This window comes from Python bivittatus, unplaced genomic scaffold (assembly GCF_059951505.1).
Source record: "Python bivittatus isolate LINGU-HERP-01145 unplaced genomic scaffold, Pbiv_v1 ctg000080_np1212, whole genome shotgun sequence".
NCBI classification, from domain to species: domain Eukaryota; kingdom Metazoa; phylum Chordata; class Lepidosauria; order Squamata; family Pythonidae; genus Python; species Python bivittatus.
Window position 1 is genome coordinate 75,644,121 of NW_028277035.1, and position 25,627 is coordinate 75,669,747.

General features: G+C 38.8%; 1 protein-coding gene across 6 annotated transcripts in view; it reads left to right on the plus strand.

The window, feature by feature from the left end:
* Nucleotides 1-25,627, plus strand: part of FOXP1 (forkhead box P1) — a 636,434-nt gene that overhangs the window by 132,776 nt on the left and 478,031 nt on the right. The window lies entirely within an intron of this gene.

Consider the following 25,627-nt stretch of genomic DNA (forward strand, 5'->3'; position numbering starts at 1 on the left):
TAAATTTAGCCATGCTGCGTGAGGTTTTGATAAACTTAAGAGCTGTTTTGGAGTTGATGCTTTTACCATCATCCAGTCCTTCAGCCTGCCTGAAGGCCTTCTGGCTTCTTCCTCTAGTCATACAGCTTTGAATATAAACCATGTCATCAACTACCATAATCAGACAGGTTTCCTATATGCGTCCCCCTGATGTGATCTTTAGAATTGTGCTTGGAAACAAATTGGAAACTAGCTAGTGCATGTTTTTAGTTGGGGAATCACAAGAAGTTGGCTGGCGGGGCCCAGGAGTAGAGCCTTCTCTGCCATTGACCCCCAGAGGCCCCTACCCTCCCGGTCTTCCAGAAAAGATTAAAGACCTGGCTGTGCCAGCTTGCATGGGGTGATAACAATCTTACCCAATCCTGGGTATGGCTGGTGCCTTAATGATGCTCCCTGAGTGATTGCCAATTTTATATCTATTCTTGGATCTATTTATTTTCTATTTATTAAGAGTATTGTATATTGTAATTTTAATTAATTTTAACTGTTTTGTAAACTGCCCAGAGTCATTTCAACAAGATGGCTAGTGACAAATTTGACATATAAATAAAGAAATTAAATAAACTTCATGTATATAGCTCCTGCTACATTCTGTTCCAGCTATAGGTTTCAAATATTCTGTTATAGTAGCTTTATGTGGAGCACACTGCAATAATTGACATGTGTTAAAATTTACAAAACTGTTATTCTGGCCAGATGTTTTCTAGGAGTAGGTATAAGTAATACATCAGCCTCAACTGGCCACCACTGAGTCCTGAATGTATAGGGAAGCGACTCTGAACCATGAAGGCTGTGTTTTCAAGAGCTACTGCAATGAACACAACTTAACCCTAGATACATGAGTCAGCTGTTTTGATCAGGAGCACTTCTTACCTATATTCAGTTTCCATTTTTAGTTCACATTCAATATGTTACTGTTTCTAGGCAACAGTTAAGGATCTCTACAGCTTTTATGATCCAAACTGGAAAGGCAACATAAAATTGGGTGTAATTTACATATTGGTGACACTGAATGTCACCTTTTCTGTCATTTTCTTGTGGTTTCATGCAGATGGTAAATGGTATGACTGACAGATCAAAATCCTACAAACTCTGACAAACCAACAGCCAAGAAATTGAACAGGTACCTTTGAGTATCACTTTTTGAAACTTTCTGCAAGGAAGGACAGAAACCATTTTAACAACATGACCCTATGTCTCATTCCTTCAAACCTGACTGAAAGGATCTCTTGGTCAGTGATATCAAAAGCCATATGTATCAGCATTCAGGGCTTAAATCCTAAATCTCTTTCTCCTCCTCCTTTTGCATCTGGAATGTGGAGAGTACTGCACTGTCTACTTCGGAGTCCTGTCTGGTCTGGGGCTCATTGCTTGCCACCTTGCCAGCTTCACCCTCACACATGCCACTTTATTGGGTAATTACCAGAGTTTACTTCATTCTTTTACTTACATCCTTTTCCTTCAGACTCTTAAAACCTTGTGGAAAATTTTCTCAACATGTAAACCAGTTGATTTACTATTGACTTATTTCAAATTCTATTGCTAAATAAAATTCATCTTATATAGTATACAAAGATATTTTATGTTCTTTTTTAGCAGTCACTGTGAGATCTTTTAGCAGTTTATAGCTTACTTATCAAACTCTTAAAATTGGAATGCATTTATTTACTTTTATCCACATGTGGTCTTTGTACAAAAGGTGTAAGAGTTCAGATTGGAAAAATGTCAACCCTCCTGTATAGGGAGAACTGTGTATCTAGAAGAACTAGGAATTTTCAGTAAAGTGTTGTTTGATACTAACCATTTTGTATTTTATCAAGCACTACTTGAGGCATACTTTATATAGCTTCTCTGATGGATACATCTAAACATTGTAATCAGATTACAACATGATTAAAATAGGTAGTGTTCATTTTTTCCCTGGTCTTCACTTCTCTCTTTTGTACAATAAAACTAAAAAAATTCAACTGCCTAGCTAATAAAATTCACATTTCTTTTATGCACTTGGGTTATTTTAATGAACATTTTACATTTATCATGCTACATTAGCAAAGTGTCTCTGATTTTTATATAGCAAAGGTTTACATTGTGGTTTTGAGAGAACTTCTGTTATTTTTGCCATCACAAAAACTCTTAAAATTCAATATTCAGTCAACAACTATTAACCAAAGATGGTTGATGCTGCTGTTACATTGCATTACAAAGATAGAGGGCTCTTATATTTCAGCTAGAAAGTAGTAATATAATATAATTGCTGGAAAAGTAGGTTACTTCTTACAACGAGAGAGAATATGGAACTCCCACTAGCCCATCTGTTTTGAGTTATTTTACTACATACCTTTCAGTAGGGTTTCATGCCTGAGCATGGTACTGAGACAGAATTGATTGTGCTTGCTTTTGACCTATGGTGGGACTAGGAGGCAAGTTGTGCCCTCCTTGATCATTGGAGGCCTTCAATACAATTCATTATGTTATCCTTCTGGAATGACCCAGGGATTTTGGAGTGGGAAGCACTGTTTCCTCCTTCCTCCAGGGTTGGTCCCAATGTTGATGTGGGAGAAAGGTCTACCCGCCAGCCCTTGTTTTGTGAGGTGCCATGGGGCTTGATTCTCTCCTTTCTCTTGTTTTATATCCACATGATACTTCTGGGTGAGGTCATAATACTCAGTTATATATGTCAGCCCTTGGCTGACCAAGCAGTGCCACTGAAGTTCTGTCTCAGTGTGTGGAGGCTGTAGACATCTGGATGGAGAACAGGCTCAGACTCAACCCTAGGAAGACCAAGTATCTGTGGAGTTCAGGATATCTGAATGGAGGGAGGGAGTTTCCATCTTTGGTGTTTGATGGAAGAACCCAATGCACAATTTGGGGGTTCTCCTAGACTCACTGCTCCAATTTGATGAGCAGGTGACAGCTGAGGCTCAGAGGGCTTTTGCACAAATCCATATTGTATGTCAATTGTGACTATCCCTGGCTCAGGATACCTTACTCATGGTCACTCATGAATCTAATTTCCTGCTCAGGCTTGAGCGCTTACCTGCATTCCAGTATGAATGCAAAGAATCCTAATTTTTTAAAACTTTTTTTTAGAGTAATCAAACCATTTCCAAAGCTATGTTTGGTCAAAAAAGTCAACAACCATAATTAATATTAACTCACCAATTTTATATTGGAGGGCACACTGAAGAGCAATTAATCTAAACTAGAATGGAAGCCTCTGGACAAGTAACTGTGTCTGAGGTGGGGAAAGGGAAGAACATAGACTTGAAGGTAGCTTGGATGATTCTCATAATCCTAAACAATTTAGATTTATTTTTGAACGTGTGCGTTATAACGGTTACTTAGGAAATAGTGATTTGTCTTCTAAAACAACTTCCACACAGCTTAGTAATTTTAGGTACTCTAAAAAAATGGCAATTATGTTAGATGCTCCTATGCAGTTTCTAAACTCAGCACACCTTTGCATTTTTTGAACTTAACCAAAACTTATTGAAACCAAAAATTTGTAAAAAAGCTGGACTATAAGTTTTCTTTGTAGAGCAAGATTGGGGGAGATGGAAGAAGGGGAGCATTCAAAGAAACATTCCCCCAGTTGGATTCTTTGCTTCTCTACATATATAAAATTGTTCTCTGCTCTGGGCTTTGGAGGAAGAATAATACTTTTTTCCCACTTGCAACTGGGGTTCTCCAGATGTTTGGGAATTTCTCTCTATCATTAATAATCAGTGTTTGGTTAAGTTAGGTGGTGGGCCACCTGTGGGAATGTTGCATGTTAGAGTAGGAATTTGTTTTACTCTTCCTGAAAGTTCCAGCCCAAAAGTTTGGGTTTCTGATACTATCAAACATATTGCAGTCAAACTCTGCTTTTGTTGGGACATGAGACACTTGTGCCAAATAGTTCATAGTTCATAATGAACTGAAAAATGAATGATGAACTATGGGATTGAACCCACAAGAAGGAACTTGGGACCAACCATAATTATATCCAATTTTGGGGTATAGTGGGTCCTCCAGATTGCATACAGCTAATTAATTCTAGAAATACTGTTCAGCCAAATATTCACTTGGAATACTGTCAACTAAGACACTGTCATGCCATTAATACCTAATGCATATTAAATACATGGTAGCATGTACCCAGAAATAACCCCCCCCCCATCACAATGAATGTTTTCTTAACATTCATATGATTGGCTGGTGTGGGTCTTCCGGGCTGTGTGGCCGTGGTCTTGAAGTTTTGTTTCCTAACGTTTCGCCAGCACCTGTGACCGGCATCTTCAGAGTGCAGGAGCACAGACAGGAGCAGTTCTCTCTGTGCCCAGGGTGATGGGTCCTGTCTGTGCTCCTACACTCTGAAGATGCCGGTCACAGGTGCTGGCGAAACGTTAGGAAACAAAACTTCAAGACCACGGCCACACAGCCCGGAAGACCCACACCAGCCATCGTATGCCGGCCGTGAAAGCCTTCGACAATACATTCATATGATTGTGTGAAAAAGTATGTATTTGTACATGGGACACTGTACGTGCCAAGAATAAGGCAAAATATATACCAAGTAATAAGGAATTGAGAATATGTACCCCTAATTAACATTTGGGTGATCCCAAATCATGTAACTAAAGCTTTGGAGTATCTTTTTATGAAAAAGCAGAACATTGTGTTTAATTCTATCATGTAGGCAAGTTACACCTAATATACTCAGAAATACATATGGAACTGAAGGTGTGTACCCCACAATAAGCACAATATCATCCTAAACCATATACCCTAACTTCTGTGTCCACTGTGGATGGATATTTAGGTAAATTTCTAGAAGTCATTTTTGGCTCTGGTAGAAGCCCCAAGCCCCAATATATATCCCCAATAAATATCCCTTTTTGGAAATAATGTTAATAATATTACTGCTATTTTTTTTAAAATTTAGGATATGACTGTAGCAACAAGAAGTTTGTTTTACTCGTATTTCATTTTTGTAATTACTTGATGTTTCTTTATATAATACATAGCACCACAAATGATTGGACTGTATTTTTTTTAAATAAATAAATATGTAAAGAATTGTTCTCTCTTGTTCCGGGGCAGGGGGTGACACACCAGCAGAGTCAAGTTAGGCATTTTCTGAATTTTTGACATGCCAAGCCCAAAAGGTTTGCCATCACTGTTATATACTGATTTATTTCAAGATTTTGGGAGAATGTTTTATAGCAGAAAATATTTAGATATTATTACTGTATATAACTACAGCAAGTCAAATGCTTTTTATTTGAAGTATATGATTTGGTCAAAACTTAGTTTAATCACTCCACTACTAGAATCCTACAGAGATTAGAGTTTAGCTTTTGCTCTGAACCTGTTTTACTTCAGTCATGGCATTTTAGCAGGGCACATATACAAATGGATTGGTATCCAAGATATTTCTTTTCTCAAAAGAACAATAATGCATTGTAGGGGGAAGAATAGAAAATCAGAAAGTGATCTGCGTTTATCCTTTTTCTATATGACTGCTGTTGCATAGTTTCTCAGAAGTGGAGAATAAAAGTTTCAACATCAGTGGATAACAGTCTCGTCAAAACAGTATGCCAATTTTGAATTTAACATATACTTGACAGGAGCCATATCCCTTTTTTTTCATATTCCCTTTTTCTTCACCATGCTAGAGCAATGCTTTTCCTGCTACTGAAAATTGTATTTTTGGATAAAAGGATATGTAATAACTTCAGGAAAAAAGTGAGATTTTCTGTTAATACTAGAAAAAGCCTCTTTAAATTCAGTAAGCTTAAACTCAAATTTGGCAGAGTATATAAAGATGAAGCATATAGAGACTTGAACGTAGTAACCACAAGGGTAACAGGGTGGAAGGAAAAACTCTTTGATTTGAATTATGTCACATGTCTGCTGGATGTCTGACACATGGCTGGACTGTATAAAACAAAATTCCTCTGGTGTTATTATAGTGAATTTCACTATACAATTTTGATAATTTATAGTCTCAATGTCCTCCTTCCTCTCTTTCTCTTTTTATATGTGTATGTATGTATGTATGTATGTATGTATGTATGTATGTATAAATCAGTTCTCAAGAAGAATCCTAGGCAAATAAGTATATTTTAATAACTGCGTGTTAGAACGAGCTATCATTCATTTCTTTTTTTTTAGCTTTTATAAAAAGTACACAAGGACAGTGTCTAATGCTTTGCTCACTTTTTAAAATTTTAATGCATATATGTATGTGTGTGTGTGTATCACTTGTGCAATTAAAAAAACATGCTTTTTATTGTAAATCAGAAACTTGTTATTTAATTCTTTAAAAACAAAAATAACTGGTATTGCGTTAGAAATCAGAATAAAACCGAACTGTCAGTGAGGTTTTGTGATCTATAGTAAAATTGCATAAGGGCACAGAATGAGGCATCTGATTAATTATGTTTTTTTCCCTTTTGGCATTCTGTTTATGACAATTACACGAGTCTTTATTAACTCTCTCTGGAAGAAAGCATGTTACAGGATGAGAAGAGATTTCCTTCATCTGTTACTCCATAGGTAATTTTTGTGCTTTTTCCAGTATTTAAGTGCCTCTTAACTGCTTACTGTCCATCTGTGTACCATTCATAGCACTATAAACTAGTATATGTAGCATGACCTTGTAACTTTCTTTGTTTGTACATCTGCCAAGACAATATGTTTCCTTTCCTTAAAATGCAAATATGCTACATACTGCAGAGAGCTCCTTAGTCAATAAATAAATTGAGGTTGGGGAGGGGGGGAAACCCTGTACCTAATACCCATTTAATTTAAATTCATTTTATAAACATAAAGACGCCTTTTAAGAGAAGCTTTAATTCAGACTAGCACCTTGATTTGTGGTTGCCATGGAGAATCAAATCTGTCATTTGACAAGAAAAGTCACCCATTTATGACAGCACTTTATCTTGTCTCTCCAGGGGAAGAAAATGTCAAAAGTGAGAGCAGGAAAAAAATAAAGCCTTGAAACACCAGAATTTCTTGATTTCATTTTTATTATTCAGCTATCATATCCTTTCTGATAATAGCAACTTGGTGAAAATAAATAATGTTCCTACCGTAAAATCAAATATTTCCTATTGGAATGGACAGAACTCTTTGTGACTGTCAGCGCTGTGAAGTCTGGCAAGAAATAGTGTTATTAGATAAACCCACAGTGCCCAAATCCCATTTTCTTTTCATTACAGTGTCAAAATAATTATACCTGTGTAATTTGGGTAAGAAATTGGAGAATAAGTAAAACGGTCCGTCGGAACAGATTGCTTTAAAGCTGTATTATTATGGGGTGGGGTTTTCGGCAGGCTGAAAGAAAAAGAAACAGTGTTATAAAAAGTATTCAAAATTGCATTTAAATGAAGAGATGTGATTAGCTTTTCATATTATTTGCAGAAACATGAGAAGGCAAATATTGCATTCCAGTTCATACTGTATATGTAAGTGTATGTGGATATATAAGTGGGGTGGTCTATTACAAAGGTGAGTTAAAAGGTGAAGGATTTTTCTTTCTTTAACACTTCAGAGATTCTGACCTGAGATTCATCAAAAGAGTTCCAGAGGTATTGTATAAAACCTAATGTGATCAAGGATGTTTGAAAAGTGATTGTATTTTGAAAAGCTTAGGCAGTAGTAAGGATTGGGTAATTCTTGGAATACGATCAGAAGTTAGAACTGCTTATATTTAGTGCCACTACACACAAAATCTGCTTTAGGGGGATAAGTGATATTTTCTCTTTTGCAGTGAATTTTAAATGTTCTGTAAGGGTCCAAATTAAAATAATTCACACTATGATGCTTTTCTTGGGAGAGTTTCTCCTGCACCCACCTGTTAATACATTGTATGATTGATTGTATCTTATATGAAATGAGGTAATATTATAATAGTCCTTTAGTAAGGATTTTCATGTAAATACACAACAAATATCAGGAGAACTGTTCTTTCAGGAGTTTCTAAAAGCCAGAAAGAATGATTTCTCTCTTCCATCTATCCTTAACCAAGAACTCTGGAGAGAAAATAAATGGGTTAAACTTGCTTCTTTTTTCTCTTGTTGAAATTGGCTAACAGCATTGGATTCATAGCCAATGCTTCTTGGGATCTGCTACAAGGAAACAGATATCATGATAGTTGCCTTCTTTCTATTAATGTTGAGTTAGTACATGGCAATCTTTTAGAATTGAAAAAGGACAGAAGGAAAAGAAAAAAAGATGGAAGAGTTACAGCCTTGAAAACAAGTCCTGCAGATATATTACCACAGATAACTGTTTCTGTCCTCTTTCTCAGAAGTTTGAGAACCCTTTCCTCAAAAAAATCTAACTTAATTCCTTTCTATACATTTCATTGAGGTATATGATATCTTGATCATAGAATATTATAGACTGTATTAAAATGTAGTATTATAGTATGATAATTTTTAAATAGTTATTTAAAGCTGATAGATGTTATAGTGTTCGTTCTCCTCCTGTTTATGGAACAGAACAATTTCCTGGGATTCATATGGAGAGGAGTCACATCAACAAATTGTAAAGTCCAATTTTAATTCAATTTACATTAGTTGCCCTAAGGGGAAAAAAGATTTCCAATAAACATAGGAACCCCAGAATTTTTTATGTCTTTAAAATAATCTCTTGTTCTACAAATTCTAATGCCCCATTAAAATAATTGTTATTGTGTTTGTGGATTAGCACACAACTTTAATTTCCCCATGATGGTTCCAATTATCATTGAATAGTCTGGTCATTTGGGATGTTATTGAATGTTATCACTCATTGGTTGATTATTTTCATCCTGTACAGGTCTATCCTGTTTGTACTAAGCAATGCTGATAGCTGGTTGGCTTAGGACTAGTGGCATCCCCAGCAAATCAGAAGCCAAAATAATGACACATGTATGATGCCATCACTCAAACACTGCCATTATGTACTTGCGCCCTGATATCTGACACAAGTAACTGCATGACACCATTGTCATCTATGTAACATGATTTGACAGGCTTCTGCCGACATCATGCATAAATAAATGAACTAGTCTGTAGGGATTCATTAAAACTTAACTGGCAAACTAGTCATCAGGTTTGAGAGGAGCAAGGTGCCTTTCAGACCCCTTTTGAACACTTGGCCTTGTTGTCTGGTGGACATATTGCCACAAAAACCTCTCTCTGTTTGTTAATTTTATTTGCTGGATCTTGATGACAATCAGCTGTTATATTTTACTGCCCTAGCCTTTTGGAGAATTAGTGACTATAAGGCTCTGAATTGTTGAACTTTGGGTTAGAAGGCTTCTAATGGGGTGGTGGTGGTGGGTGGGTGGGTGTGTTGACTGAGGTAGTACCATCTATTCTTGGTGTTCTCAGAGCTTGGTTATTTTCCTGCAGGCATTTCATTGCCAGGCTAGGTAACATCATCAGGGCATGGAAGAGTGAAGTTTGCTGGTAGTTTAGATATAGTGACTTGCCATTGGTTTCTTCCTTGGTAGTTTCTTCCTTGATGGTGTTCTTGATTAGGGTATAGCTTCTTCCCTGAATGTATATCTACAGGAAAAAGCCAAGCTCAGAATATGCCAAGAAACCAGGCAGTTCAACCCTGACCTGCTTTCTATATTTTCTACTGTTGAAACTTTTTTTTTTCTGGGTGGCAGAAGTGTAGCCTGGGTTACCTGTACCCTGTAGATGTATTTAGTTTTGTGAAACACACCCAGCATGTGTGAGCATGATGGTTGGAGGTGGTGTGATATGGACTGAATGCTGATAGAGGAGAGGGGAACTTGGTTATTTGGTAATCTGACTGAGGGGTTGCGAAGTGCAAGTCTGAAGCCTCCTCAAAGCTGGCACTAGCTTGCCTGATGGTGTGGTTGGAGGTTTGGATGGTGGGATGGGACCCTTAGCCTGGCAGAAAAACAGATGAGACTGGAGGAGCTTAGGGCAACTGGTGGAAAGAGGTATGGGAAGCTATTATGGGGGTGATAGGCAGATGGAGATATGGTAGGAGACAGGGAGCAGGCTGCTCATGGGGAGAGCCATCTTAGTTTGGTATTGATTTTGCCCTCCATACTTCAGCATTTAACCACATGGCTTGATTATCAGGGCTCTAGAGGCTCTGGTTTCCAACTGTCGCTATTATTGGTCAGCCTGTAGTAAATGTATCTCTTTGGTTTTTTTTTTTATTTTATTTTATTTTATTTTATTTTATTTTATTTTATTTTATTTATTTAGTGGATTTATATGGCTGTCCATATCACATATGTGACTCTGAGTGGCTCACAATATTAAAAATAATAAAAACATATACAAAAATATAAAACTCATAGCAGCTGGGGAAAAAAAAAAGATTACAAAGCCACACTCCAACATTCAACATAGCCAAGCGACTGGCTCCGTCCCACACCTGGGGACCCAGGCTCAGCTACAAAGCCATATCTTCAGGGCCATACAGAAGGTGAGCAGGGATGGTACCAATCTGATCTCTGGAAGGATGATATTCCAGAGGGTAGATGCCATGACAGAAAAGGGGCCTTCTGGGCCCTACCAGCCAACACTCCTTAACTGACAGGACCTGAAGCATGCTCCTTCTGTCGGAGTAAATGGGATGGATAGAAACAACTGAGGAGAGACTGTCCCATAACCAAATCATCTCCCATCCTCAATTTAATCGTGAATGAGAGGGCTGGCATTGCTTGTATTACCAAAACTTGGCTGGGTGTCAAGGTGGGGGGTATTCCCCTCTCAAAGATGTTTCCCAGTAGGTATTCTGTGTGTCATCAGCTGCAAACATGGGGCCTGGATTTTTATCCAAAAAAACTCTTAGGGCTTCTAGGGATGCTGCTGTGCAGATAGCTGGTTGTGAGAACCAGTTTGTGAAGTTGCGCTGTAGGGACCAGACATGACTGTTGCTAGTGTACCAGTCTTCTTGCTGCAAGGCAGCTTCCCTGCCTGAGATTCTGGAGTCTATAGCTGGGAGGCAGTGGCATTCCCCAGGCTTCTGTTATTGGGGGACTTTAATCTGCTGACCTTGGATGAAGACTCGGGGGCTGCTTGGGAGTTCATGGCCACCATGGCAACCATGGATTTGACAAAGTTATATCTGGCCTGAGTCATAATGGACCTGGTTTTTATCTCTGGGAAGTGGCAATGTGTTCTGGAGTTGGGGGACATTACCACCAGTCCCTTGTCATGGCACATCATTCCCTATTGGCCTTGGAGTTCTCTGAGGCTGCACCTTGCTGCAAGGAGGTAGGACCCATTTGGTCAATCCACTGCAAGTGCCTGATGATCCTGGGGTTGTGATACATGGTACAACTGAGGTCTTAGTTGTTTACTTGGAATGAGGGAGTGTCAATGGCCTTGGGCTGGAATATGCTTGGTATGAATTCTCTGTATGTACAGCTCCTAGAGAGCTCTGTAGCTTTTGGAGGAAATGGCATAAGAGATGCCTGGAGGAAAATGAGTGAACATGACCAAGGAGGGGTCAGAGCCTTTCTTCCTTTTACCATGTGGCAATATTGATGGCAAAACATAGTTATTTTTCTGCCCATATTGAGTCTGGAGAGAACTGGCCAGTGGCCCTGTTTAAGGTGACACAGTGTTTACAGGGCCACTGTGAGGATTATTCTAAGCATCTCTCAGATAAAGGTACTCAGATTTGCTCAGAGTTGAATTCAAGCAGTACAGATCCTATACTGTTGGTCTTTATGAAGTAGGCAAAGTCTTTGGAACTGTGAGTTGGCCACATGTTTTTTAAATCCCCATCCCCTGGCTTGTCAAGGCCACCCTAAGTTATGGTTAGGTCCATGCAGTAATTAATACCTCTTTGCAGGAGAGGTGATACCACTGCTTTGAAAGAGAAGGTCATCTAACCTTTCCTCAAGAGGCTAGATAGCTAAATCCAGTGGAACCAGACAGTTTTTGCCTAGTCTCTAATCTTCCCCTTTTAGGGAAGATTGCTGAGAAGGTGATCAGCTTGTAGCTCAGAGGGCCCTGGGGAAGTCCTCTGAGGTCCATTATGTGTATCTTTTTCAGTTAGGATTCAGAATGGGCTATGGCACTTACATGGCATTGATTGCACTTATTGATGATCTTTGGTGACTCAGGATGGGGATACTGAATCCATCCTGGCCCTCCTTAATCCCCCTTTGATACCACCAATCATGATACCCTTCTGGACCAGCTCAAGGGATTGGGAATGAAAAGTACAATTTTTTGGTGGTTCTCCTTTCTCCAGGCTGGTTCTGTCAATGTTTGTAGGTGGAGAGTGATCAAGCTCGAAGACCCTGTTTTGAAGGATGTCTCAGGGCTCTACTCCCCACTCCTATTTCACCTACATGAAGTTGCTGGGGAGGTCCTCCATCAACATGGGGTGATATACAGTTTTATATCTCTGTTCCGGGCTGACCAGGTGATGCCATTGAGATTCTTTCCAAGTGTCTGGCTGTGAGGGTCTTGATTCGGAAAAACAGGCTTCAGTCAACCCTGGCAAGCCTCAGTTGCTATTTCGAATTCCCACCCCCTGGATCTGGAAACTTTCCATTTTCATATCTGAATGGTGTGGTACTCCCCCAGAGTTTTTTCACAATCAGGTGGTCCTCCTAGATTGGCAACTGCTGCTCAAAGAATAAGTGGCAGCTGTGGCTAGGAGGACTTTGCATAGCTTCACTCTCTGCACCAGTTGTGTTACTTTCTGGATCAGGGGGCCCTATTCCTTAATGCCTGATTGGATTACTGAAATGGACTCTGCATGGGGCTACCCTTGAAATATATTTGGAAGTAGCAAATGGTCCAGAATGCAGCAGTGTGGGCAGTTTTGGTGTCCTACAATATGTCTCCCCTTCATGGATCACTGCCTTGTCGTGGCGAAGGGGCTTGCGTAACTCAGTGAAGCCATGAGCTATACCGTGCAGGGCCACCCAAGATGGACAGGTCATGACAGAGAGTTTTGACAGAATGTGGTCCACTGGAGAAGGAAATGGCAACCCACTCCAGTATCCTTGCCAAGAAAACCCCATGGACAATGTTAAAAGGCTAAAAGATATGACGCCGGAAGATGAGCCCCTCAGGTCGGAAGGTGTCCAATATGCTACTGGGGAAGAGCGGAGGGCATTTCCAAGTAGCTCCAGAAAGAGTGAAGCGGCTGGGCCAAAGCCGAAAGGACATTCAGCTGTGGATGTATCTGAAAGCGAAAAGAAGGTCCGATGCTGTAAAGAACAATATTGTATAGGTACCTGGAATGTAAGATCTATGAACCAAGGCAAGTTGGATGTGGTCAAACATGAGATGACAAGATTGAACATCGACATCTTGGGAATCAGCGAACTGAAATGGACGGGAATGGGTGAATTTAATTCGGGTGACCATTATATCTACTACTGTGGGCAAGAAACTCTTAGAAGAAATGGAGTTGCACTCATAGTCAATAAGAGAGTGGGAAAGGCAGTAATGGGGTATAACCTCAAAAACGACAGAATGATCTCAGTGCATATCCAAGGCAAACCATTCAATATCACAGTCATCCAAGTCTATGCCCTAACCACTGATGCTGAAGAAGCTGAAGTTGACCGCTTCTATGAAGACCTACAACACCTTCTAGAACTAGCACCAAAAAGATGTCCTTTTCATCATAGGGGATTGGAATGCTAAAGTAGGAAGTCAAGGAGTAATCGGAATAACAGGCAAGTTTGGCCTTGGAGTACAAAATGAAGCAGGGCAAAGGCTAATAGAGTTCTGTCAAGAGAACAAGCTAGTCATAGCAAACACTCTTTTCCAACAACACAAGAGACGACTCTACACATGGACATCACCAGATGGTCAATACCGAAACCAGATTGATTATATACTTTGCAGCCAAAGATGGAGAAGCTCTGTACAGACAGCAAAAACAAGACCAGGAGCTGACTGTGTCTCAGATCATGAGCTTCTTACTGCAAAATTTAGGCTTAAATTGAAGAATGTAGGGAAAACCACTAGACCACTCAGGTATGACTTAGATCATATTCCTTGTGAGTACACAGTGAAGGTGATGAATAGATTTAGAGGATTAGATTTGGTAGACAGAGTGCCTGAAGAACTATGGACGGAGGTCCGTAACATTGTACAGGAGGCAGCAACTAAAACCATCCCAAAGAAAAAGAAATGCAAGAAAGCAAAATGGCTGTCTGATGAGGCTTTACAAATAGCTGTGGAAAGAAGGAATGCGAAAAGCAAGGGTGAAAGGGAAAGATATAAGCAACTGAATGCAGATTTCCAGAGAATAGCCAGGAGAGATAAGAAGGCCTTCTTAAATGAACAATGCAAAGAAATTGAGGAAAACAATCGAATGGGGAAAACTAGAGATCTCTACAAAAAATTGGAGATATGAAAGGAACGTTTAGTGCAAAGATGGGCATGATAAAGGACAAAAAAGGCAGGGACCTAACAGAAGCAGAAGAGATTAAGAAGAGGTGGCAAGAATACACAGAAGAACTATACAAGAAAGATCTTAATGTCCCTGATGTCCACGCTGGTGTGATCACTGACCTTGAGCCAGACATCCTAGAGAGTGAAGTCAAGTGGGCCTTAGGAAGCATTGCTAACAACAAAGCTAGTGGAGATGACAGTATTCCAGCTGAGTTATTTAAAATACTAAAAGATGATGATGTTAAAGTGCTGCACTCAATATGCCAGCAAGTTTGAAAAACGCAACAGTGGCCACGGGATTGGAAAAGGTCAGTTTATGTTCCAATTCCAAAGAAGGGCAATGCCAAAGAATGCTCAAACTATCGCACAATTGCACTCATTTCACATGCTAGCAAGGTTATGCTCAAAATCCTACAAGCTAGGCTTCAGCAATACATGAACCGAGAACTACCGGATGTACAAGCTGGGTTTCGAAGAGGCAGAGGAACTAGAGATCAAATCGCCAACATTCGCTGGATCATGGAGAAAGCACGAGAGTTCCAGAAAAATATCTACTTCTGCTTCATTGATTATGCAAAAGCCTTTGATTGTGTGGATCACAACAAACTGTGGCAAATTCTTAAAGAGATGGGAGTACCAGACCACCTTACCTGTCTCCTGAGAAATCTGTATGCGGGCCAAGAAGCAACAGTTAGAACCGGTCATGGAACAACCAATTGGTTCAAAATAGGGAAAGGTGTACGACAAGGCTGTATACTGTCACCCTGCTTATTTAACCTATATGCAGAGTACATCATGAGAAATGCCAGGCTGGAAGAATCACAAGCCGGAATTAAGATTGCAGGGAGAATCATCAACAACCTCAGATATGCAGACGATACCACCCTAATGGCAGAAAGTGAAGAAGAACTAAAGAGCCTCTTGATGAGGGTGAAAGAGGAGAGTGCAAAAGCTGGCTTGAAACTCAACATTAAAAAAAGTAAGATCATGGCATCTGGACCCATCAATTCCTGGCAAATAGAAGGGGTAGAAATGGAAGCAGTAACAGACTTCATTTATTTGGGCTCCAAGATCACCGCAGACGGAGACTGCAGCCATGAAATTAAAAGACGCTTGCTCCTTGGGAGGAAAGCTATGGCAAGCCTAGATAGCATATTAAAAAGCAGAGACGTCACCTTGCCGACAAAGATCCGCATAGTCAAAGCTATGGTTTTTCCAGTAGTAATGTATGGCTGTGAGAGCTAGACCATCAAGAAGGCTGAGCGCCGAAGAATTGATGCCTTTGAACTGTGGTGCTGGAGAAGACTCTTGATAGTCCCCTGGACTGCTAGGAGGTCAAACCAGTCAATCTTAAAGGAAAGCAACCCTGATTGCTCATTGGAAGGATCGGTAATGAAGCTCAAGCTCAGATACTTTGGTCACCTAATGCGAAGAGAGATCTCTTTGGAGAAGACCCTGATGCTGGGAAAGATTGAAGGCAAAAGGAGAAGAGGATGGCAGAGGATGAGATGGTTAGATAGCATCACTGAAGCAATGAGCATGAAACTGAGCAAACTCAGGGAGGCAGTGAAGGACAGGAAGGCCTGGCGCAATATGGTTCATGGGGTCACGAAGAGTCGGACACGACTTAACGACTAAACAACAACAACAACAACAATATGTCTATGTAACCATTGTGGGGCCCAGAAGCCATGCCTTCTCTGTTGTTGACCTGCCCTGTGGAACAGTATCCCCCCCATAGATCCAGATGGCCCTCACTTTATTGGCTTTTTGTAAAGCATTAAGACCTTGATGTTACCATAGGCATTTTGGTTGAAAAGTTAAACAAGCCCTACTGGTTGGGTTGTTCAGTTATATTTTTTTAGTGATTCAAAGTGGAATTATTCTGAATGCTGTTTTTTTATAAATTGTGTTGTTGGTTTTTTGGCTTTAAGCCTCTGCACAATGTCTAGAATTATTTGGTGAGATAGGTGGCTACATAAATTGTCTAAACAAACAAATCAATCAATATAGAGATACAAGGCTTTTACCTAAGATTTCATGTTTGATGCAGGTCACCAGATAATTTTTTTTCGTTTTAAACTTTATTATTTTTCATAATAAACTTGCTAAAGTGTATTTAAAATATGTATATTTTAAAACTGTACTTTCTATTGATGTCCAATACTTCTCTTGGCATCTTAGACCAAGCCAAATCCAATAAAGCTAAAGAATTCCTGGAAGCTTGACATTCAGACAAATCAGCCATCAGTAGACACATAGAGATAAACCAAATTTATACCCCATTCAAAAAAGACAATAAAAACTAAGAAGAAAACAAACCAATACACTCCCTCCAGCAGCCCACATTCAGATAAGCAGGGATCAGCACCAGACAAACAATCAGGTAGAAAACAATTAAGGAACCACAAAGGAGGAAACTATACCCCCCCCAAAACTGGCAGGGCAGGCTACTGCATATGAACAGGCAGCAAATCCCACACTCACACTGATTATGTTACCTAGTTGTGTAATGAAACATCTGCAAGCAAACAAGCTCAGAGAGCACCAAAGACTCTGCAGTTCAACCCTGAGCTATAGATACTCTCTTCTATTGGGACTCTCAAAAAGCATTTAACTCCACACTATGGAGTTCTAGGATTCAGCCACACAGTGATAGTAGAGCTACTGGTCCAAATGTAACTCTTTCTGTTAACTTACTGTATCTTTGTATTCTGATTTAAATGTTCTCTAGTTTGGTGGATCTGTATGATATACTATGGACAGTTTGGATAAATTAAATTATATTAACCATCGGATTTATTTTGTATTTTGTTTACTCTAGGATCATTTTTTTCCCCTCAATTCTATCAAGAGCCACATTCAGTTTTTCGCTTTAGCTGTTCTTTGTTTTTTCTTCTCAAGTTAAACTTGTGTATAGTTATTATTATCAATTATTAATATTCCAGTCCCACAGTACCATTTAGGAGTTCAGTGCATGGAGCATATCTGTTTTTAGCCCTGTACATGGAGACAGTGAGTTACTGAGTAAGCAGCATGGCTGAGTAGAGATTTGGTCCTTGTTTGCCCAAATCCTAGGTAATATTTATTTGATCATACCACACTAGCCTTCCTTGTACTTGTGATAGAGGAGTGTCATTTTTTATGTTTATGATTAGTTATAAGGGCATTTCAGTTTCTAACATTATCTACATCATTTTCATGTATTTGATTATCTTGGTTTAAGGCTTTCCAATTTTTATGAAATATTCTTTTAATTTATCCATGCTAGAAACAGTACTTGATAAGCAAATGGAAAAGCTTCCTGATTGTTTGTGTATTGGAAAAACATGGTTTACATAGCAGCATCTCCTCCAAACCTAAATCTTTTGCTGATATTGCCAGAGCTCCTGCTGAGCAAATATGTCAAACATAAATTATGTGGGAAATAAAATAATGTATTCATTTTATTTGTCGGCATTTCAGTACTAGTGCAATATTTGAGCAATTCACAACATCTGTGGGGTTGGAACACTTGTGCCCATCATAAACTTGGGAGAACTAAGACATGTGGGTGTGAGATAATCTGTCTGTGGTTGTAAATAGAACTGTAATCTCTTGCGTCCCAATCCATTGTCTAGCCACAGCACCTTCCTTTGGGGCAAATGAGATGGCCAGGAAGCACTGTGATCTTTATCTTCCTTAAGCTGCTGTTTGCAGGCCTGGGAAGCAAGAAAATGAATGCTTTTTAGAAGAAACTTAGTCACATTTTATCATCCTAAAAGCCTTGTAAGATACACATTATTTTTATTCAATGCTTGGTTTACTTAACCAATTCACTTTTTTCTTATTGTTATAATGTCATCATTGTGCATGAAACTTTACATGGTCTCAACATTAAAAGAGGTCCATATTGCATGGAGTTTAGAGTATAAATTCTAGCACTGGCAAAACGAAGCAGAGTCAAAAGTGAGGACTCATTAAGGGCCAATGTTATCCAAAATTTTCAGAAAAATATGAAATGCTTGCAATCATGCATACCATAATAGGATTATATAGGCTGAGTTTATGAGCATGTCAGCCTTGTCCAGCCTGCTGTCTGCAGATGTTCTAAGTGAAAAATCCTGGAGTTAGAACATCGGATTGTGGGCAGCTGGCTTAATAAATTTATAATCATTGAGTGTTTTTGCCTGCAATAGTTAAATGATTAAAAAAAAACCTAATAGAAATTGATTTTATAGTGCTAGTTTCATCATTGATATTTTTCTTTTAGGAACAGTTAAATATACAAATGATAACATAACTCAGCACAACCCAGAGCCGTCCTATGTGAGTGGAAAAACAATGTAGGTATGCAAGATGCCTGTCCCTCTAAATTGCTTTGATCATTCATCCTGCTTGAGATCCTAGTGCCACCCCTCCTTTCAAGTTGGAGGCCTTTTAACCTATAGTAGAAGCTTTTTGAGAAAGGGGCAAGGAAGCCCCATTTCTGTTTTAAATTGGTAGCTTTTATTGAAAGGTGGTTGATAGATCTTTTTTATTCCGCCTTTTTTTTTTCTATAAATAACTCAAGATGGCGAAGATACCTAATACTCCTTCCTCCTCCTATTTTCTCCACAACAATAACTCTGTGAGGTGAGTTGGGCTGAGAGAGAGGGACTGGCCCAAAGTCACCCAGCCGGCTTTCATGCCCGAGGCGGGACTAGAGCTCACTGTCTCCTGCTTTCTAGCCTGGAGCCTTAACCACTAGACCAGACTGGCTCTCCAGTTTGGTTTATGTGTGTTTAGCAAATGTGTATGCTAAAATGACTTAGGTCAAGGTTCCTCAACCTCAGCAACTTTAAGATGGGTGGACTTCAACTTCCAGAATTCCCCTGCCAGGCTGGCTGGGGAATTCTGGGAATTGAAGTCCACCCATCTTAAAGTTGCTGAGGTTGAGAAACCCTGAGTTAGGTGGAAGGGAAGAAGTCATGCAAATATATACAGACAAACACTGTTTCCATGTCTTGAGACCCTCTAGGCTCTTTTTGTTGTTAAATGTAATGGATAGTGTTTATTTTATCATAGTTCTGTTTTCCTGTATTTGGTTAAATAATTCTCTTATCCATGAAAAAGAATGTGACTGAGAAAACACTTTCAAATGAGGGCTAAAGCATTTGTTAAGAATTGAGGATGCAGCCATCTAAATAGTCTCTTGATTATATTAGAACACCATGGTTCCCCCCCCCCAAAAAAACTTGCATACGTTGCTGATTGGTAATTTTAATGTGACAGAGGAGGGAAATCATTAAATAATTGATGAGTAATTATATTAGCTACACTCAATTAATTCAACTTTATTTAAATTAAAATTAAATTCCAGTCAAATTTGGGTTTTGTCCTGGTCCTGCCCACTTCTTGGTCATGAGTCCTATTCAGCTGTTGCAGTGTGCCTTCTGAGGTGCCACTCAAATGAAGAGTGTAGCTCTTAGTTCAGAAATGATCGCACACACCTACTTTAGAGCAGTGGCGCTTCTTTTAAGTTGGAACTGGCTTTCTAAAGTAATACCCTCTTCAGGCAGTCCAGTGAATGTGTGGAGGGCTTCAACAGGGTAGAAAATGGGGCCCGTATTATATCCTGCCACTTTTTTTTCACAATCTCTAAGCATTCAGCTGGGAAATCTGATGGGCAGTTGTGCATGCAATTGCTTGTACTGTATGCAGTTACTGCTCTCTGCATAATCTGGGATTTATTAGGGTCTCGCACTGCACACAGAGCTGAATTTACGCAGATGTGAGTACAGCTCACTTTCAGACCTATTGGCTCTATGCCTAGAACTCAGAGGAAGGGCATGTACAGCCCTGTTCTCTGTCCAATCTCAAGCTCTCCATGTGTTCAGATAAACACCTAAAGAGAACTGTGGTAAATAACAATTTGTGAATCATTAAGTGCAAAAAAGGGCTACTGGAAATCTAAAAGGGGCTGAAGCAAGTTTTGAAAAAAGGGGGAAAGACATAAATCAGGAATATAAAACGATGTACAATTAGACAGATGTGGACACATTTCTCATCCTTACTTGTAATACTAGAAACAGGGTCATCTAATAAATATGAATGTTGGGAGATTCAGAACTGATAGAAACAAAAATCACACAAGGCATATTGGAACTATGCAGTTTGTTTCCATGGGATGTAGAGATGTGTATAACTGGGCAGCTTTAAAAGGGAATTGTAGAAATGCAGTGACTAGTGGTCTTGACTGTTAATTTCAGCCATGACCTGCTTATCAAATTCCCATAACCATATGTATGAAGATAGAATGCTGGCTTAGATGGGCATTTGATCTGAGCCAGCACAACTATTCTTATACAGTATTCTGTGGTTCCAATCCCAGTTAACATTTCCAGATGGTGGTTGCTAGAAGGCAGAAGAATCCACCTGTGTTCACTTTTCTGGCTGTGGGGATGACAGAAGGGCCTGGAATTTGGGACACGGGAAGTTTATATGGCAGATTTGACCCAATTAGCAAGGGAGTTGCTGGGGGGGGGGCGGATTGGGAAAAAATGTGATCCATTGTGTAGAACTCTGGAATTTCTACCCACTCTAGGGAAGCCAAGGGCTATTAGTGCATTTTTGTTCATGGAAAAGGTCAGCTGAGCTGCCAAAGCCTGGGGTGGGGATCGTTTAAGGACCATCGACTTTGCCTAGTGCCATAGAATTTATACTTCAGCATCCATTGGTGTACATGGGTTATTGCTAGTGGAATTTAATAGGGCTGTACAAAGGGAAATTCAGAGATAAATGTGGGGACTCGTGTAGCACCTGTGAAAGCTCCTTAAATAGCTGCATTTTCCCAGGATCAAGCTGCAGAGCAATTCTGGGAAAAGATACATTGGGTTTAAGGGGATACCAGTAGGTGCAACATGTACATTCATGTGTACCCTAAAGCACCTTTTCCCTTTCAAATCAGAAGTGTTTTATAGCACTTACATTTGGATACTCAGTCAGCTTTGCTGAATGAATATAGATACATACATACATACATAGATACATACATAGATATATACATACATACATACATACATTTGCGTTAGCTTTATGTACAGTATCTTAAACTTGTATCACACATTCCTATTTAAAATAATTAGTCATTAGCCCTTTCCCCCTATTCTGATGCATATTGCTTTCTCACAATTATGATTTTTAGCATAGGGAGGGGGAACCTCTTGACACATTCTTTAATTCAAGACCCCTCAAGTGTCAGATAAAAATACTCTCACTATTGATGTTATCTCTCTTACCTACTACCTAGTGCTGGGTAAGAGTTTTAAGCTGCTGGATTTTGAATTGCCCATTGTTCATCTGATTAAATTGTATTTAATTAGCTTTGTGTTTAGTCCTTTTGTTTCAGGAAAAGATTATAGAGAGGGAATGAGATTTTTTTTAAAAAAAATCCTGCTTAAATGGAACTTTTTTATTTAAACAGATATAAAAATTCCATGAGATTTATAAAAAAAAAAAAATGCCAGTCCTTTATCTTTCACTTGCAAGGTTTTATGAGAATGTGAAGTGTGTGTTGGAGGTTTTCTTTGCTTTTATGTCCAGTGGCCACATGCTTAACACTGAGCACATCTGAGTTGTGTTTCATAGAGCTTTCACAATCCTTTTATAATGGGACTGATCTGTTAACATCACCCTCTTTAGATCTGGGAGGCAGGATGTTCTTCCATACCATGAATGCTCACAGTTTTTCTTGTCAGAGCAGTCACTGAGTGGTTTTAAGCCTGGTGGGCAGTAGTTGTGTCCATGCGTAACACGACAGCCCACAGTACTAGGCAGCAGTATGTAATTTTGAACTCCACTCATTGAACTGTAATAAAACAATATAAGCACTGCTTGGGGGAAAGATTGGATGCAGTTATCCTTACACAAGGCTCCAGCATATGAAATCAGTGCTTGGTGACAAGAGGATTTTGAGATTTGGTTTTGATTGAATTGTAGAACTGAACGGCCAGGAATGTCACTGGAAGGCTAAATGCCTGTAGCGCCATAAAGTTTTATTCATGTGAGGCTTTCCAATATAAAGTAGGTGGATTCTTTGAAAAGGTGTCAAGGGACATGAAATAGAAGTGTCCCTAACTTAAAAATGAGGTTAGATGGGTAATAACACTTCTTGCTTTAGTACATACTTAGCTTGTGCAGAGGGGGAAACGTATTTTAGATAATTGTTTATTAGCCAACATCATAATTCACCGCAGTATTTTTTTTTTTTCCTCTGTGAGCGTTCTCTTAAGATAACAGTGTTCTCCGCATTTAGAAAAAAGTGTTGTCAACAATATTTTGAGAGCACAATTCTGAATATAATTTCAATTTTTTTTTAAAACCCCCCACAGGAAATAGACATTTATCAGACAGTGAAAAGTGTTATACTAAAAAAAAGAAAAGGAAAAGAAAAGAAGAGAAGAAGAGCTGGATATGTCTTCACATAATAATACAGCGTCTTGTTTCATAGCTCAGTAATGCATACCCAATTAGAGACAAATTTGCATAGCGCAGCTAATATTCCACATTTGTTCTGTATCAGAGAGAGCTTCATTTGCTTGCAATAAACAAGGTAGTGCAAATGATAGTGGCCCAGATGCCTGTATGTGAGTGAATGCAAGATGGTGTACTGTAATGGTAAAAAGTATACCTATAAAATGTACTTCATTAAAACATACAAAGATTGTGCAGATATAGCTACCTTTTTTTCATGTTTAGTTTTGTTCCATTCTTTAAGAAACATTTAGGCCATAATTCTGATATGTGGAATTACTCTGTTGCTTTAAGACACAGAGTCAATCTTAATGTATTCTTTCTTGTTCCTCATAGAAATAGCAAACATGAAAACAAATTATGTCTTCATTTAACATGTAGCGCAACCAGCATTTATTGTCTTTAAAATGAATAACATGGATTGCCATGTTATATTATGTGTGATGAGATGTGAATATATTTTGCTTTTTTTTATTTGTAGCTGCCCTTTACAGTTGAAAAAAGAAATACCCAAAAGGTGCATTACTCACTGCATAGGTATTAATTATTGCTGTTAAAATATGCAGTTGAAAAATCAGGGTTTGTGAATCCGTGGAGAAGAAATATTGTCTTCTATATGAATTGAGAACCCTGTGAGGCTTTATAAAATTTTTATTTATAACTTTATTTGAATAATTGCTTTTTCCTGTTTTTGTTTCATTATAAATTATTATTTGCTTTTCCAACAATAACAATAATGAGTATTTATCTAATACAAAAGCAATTCATTTAGAATAGAGAAATACCTTTATAGCCTTACATAGTGGCCAGTTCAGGTAACATTTGCAACTTTTAAAATGGTGATTTTGAGTGTAGAGATTCAGCAGTTCTAGCAAATTATCGCACCACTCATTAGTGTGGTATGGTCTGAGATTATTGCCTTACCTGTGTGTTTCTGTAAAGAGGCTTCTCCTGGGTACAGCTTTACAGGATGGAGAGCTAGTAGGGTGTTGGTACACACAGTTTCCTCCCAGTCTGATCATCTGTTAAAGCTGATTCAGAAAATAAAATACAGCTGTGCTCATAAGTTTACATTGCAGAATTTGTAAGATGTGGACCATTTTGTAAGTAAACATGACTGATCAGACAAAACACTTTTTTAAAAAAAATTGTAATGTGATTCAAATCGAACTGTTAGGCAACTGTAGGTGGTCATTTTGGGTTCTCAGAGACATGGTCAATCCCTGCCAGTCGTTTTTTTCTCTCTCAACTTCATAAGGACTGTTTCTTTTTAAGAGAAAGAGAGTAAGAAAATACGTAAATTTTTTCAATGTTATTTTCCTGCGTTTGCAGAATGATGTGTGTTTAGTAGATGAATTCTCCCCCTAGTGCATGCAGTATCATAAAGAAGTTGCTGGGGATTCAGAAGATTACTTTGTGTATTGTACTCTGGATCCTTCCTCTCCCGGAAGTGTTTGCTCCAGATGCTAACTGCTGCAAGCACCTTTTCCAAGGCTGTTTCTTACTGACAAGCTTCATTTAAAAATTTAAACATGCAGTGCTTCTGAAAGTTTTAGAGTGAGATTCTTCCTACGAGAATTGGTGTGCCATTCTCAAGATCAAAAGAGGTGGCTGTAAGGAGTAGCGAAGATTTCATACTGTTTTCCAACACAGAACCCAGTGGTACAGTACCTAACCCTGTCAGTCATTAATAAGATGCTGATCTTCATTTTAGCTAAACACTAGTTCAGTTAGCTGTACTGAGGGTTTTCCAAGAGAACAGGATTAGGGGATTATTCCATCTAGTCGACTTTGCCTACTGTGATCTCTTATTTCTATTAATAATAACATTTCAGTTCCTCCTACTATTAGTTGTTCTTGGTTCCAGTAGGATCAATAGATATTAGCTTCCATTGGAGTAGTCTAACATTCACTTCACTGAGAAGTGATAGCATGAGGTATACTGCTTCTGATATTGGAAGTAATATATAACCTTCACAGCTACTAATCATTGCTACTCATCATCTGTGAATTTGTTTTATTCCATTTTATAACCTATCAAGCTGGTGGCCATCATCCTGCTTTGTGGAAACTAATTTTGTATGCATTACATGAAGAAATACTTCTTTTGTGCTGATAATGTAAGCTTCATGAGTGATCTCAGATTCCAGTATGATACTAGAACTTTCCAACATGTAAAATTAAACATTCGTCTGTGAAGAAGAATGGAAGTGTCTTGATTTTTTTGGGAAGGATGTTGGGTCTTATTGTTATTTCCAGTTTAGGTATAATCAGATAAATAAATAAATATCATAGGATGTATGAGTTGGAAGTGACTTCAGTTCCCAGCTTAACCCAGGAATCCATTTAAATATCCCTAGCACATGGATTTCCAACACCTGTATGAAAACCTCCAGCAAGGGGAATTTCACCATTGTTCCAGACAATCGCATTGCTTCTAGCAGTGTTGTGTGTCCTTTTGTGGCTAAACAGAAATGGATAGTAATCAGTTGACTTCTTGTGCCCTTGGTCATCTTTGCATTATGTCCTTGGTGCACATGTCCTAGATATGTATACCAGGAAGACGCCACACTTCTCATGTTAGCTTCTCTGGTCATGTAATGAAAAGAGGTAAAATGTCTGATATCTGTTAGTAAAATTGAAGTAGCAATTTTAATAAAGTAAGACCATTTATTAGAAAAATAGCTATCTGAGAG